Below are 1,081 nucleotides of genomic sequence, written 5' to 3'. Positions count from 1 at the left end.
TATAAACAAATATTTTGTTAAAAAATTAATTTAAAAGATAAATGCATTCTTTCTAAGAAGGATATGTATTCAAATATTATTATTAATGTAACACTATTATATTTTTTTCTCAAATTTGTTATAAATTACCTTTGGTCTTTCACTTTCCTTTTGAATATATATATTTGACACTGATTTTTTTTTTTTTTTTATGTTTACTGGACTTGTGAAGGTTGTTTCAATTTTAAGGGGCCATGAAGATCTGATTGAAGAATTTATGTCGTATTTTCCAGAAATAGTCAATTTTCCTTCTTGGGGCCGAAAACGGCCAAGATCATCAATTCATCGTAGATAACATAGCAGCAAAGATTCGCTTTTTGTTTAGTAAATATCTATCATGGTATTACCTAGCTAGCTAGATGAATTACATATGTTAAATATTAAATATTATAGTTACTATTAGTCTCTGATTGTTGATCAACTGTGTTTAGTTACGTGAATAGTACAATTTTGTACTCATAGTATTACTAGAATCGATACTATACTATAGGATAAAATATATTTTTTATTTTTGAATAATTTGTTAAAAGTTTTAAAAGTATATTTATATTTTATTTTAGTTTATTTTTATTTTAAAAATTTTTTATTTGTATCAAATATACTTCTGATGGTTAATTTTTTAAAAAATTTATTTTGGGTTAGATTCTTCTTTTCTTTTTAGTTTGTTGCATTATGCTATGTTACTATTTGAGTAGTGTTTTAAAGTTTGAAAATTGACCCGGCTCTTTTTCAATTCAATTGTTATATGGTCTAGGCACAAAATTCATGTCAATTTTTTTGAAAAATAATAATAAATTTGTGATGAATTGTTAGATATTTATCTCAAATAATAATGTTGTTCATATTCACATGTTAACTAAAATTATTTGTTTATATATATATGTTCGTATGTTTTGGTTGGTTATGAGTTTGTAAGATTTGGAGATCTAGTTTTAAATTATATCTACATTAAGTCGAGAGCAATCAAAGGCATTCCAAAACTTAAATCAATAATATACTTAAAAAGATTTGAGTATATCTACATTCATCGTAATCATCGTAA

This window comes from Arachis ipaensis, chromosome B03, assembly GCF_000816755.2.
Source record: "Arachis ipaensis cultivar K30076 chromosome B03, Araip1.1, whole genome shotgun sequence".
Lineage (NCBI taxonomy): Eukaryota > Viridiplantae > Streptophyta > Magnoliopsida > Fabales > Fabaceae > Arachis > Arachis ipaensis.
Note: the sequence above shows the minus strand (reverse complement) of the source record.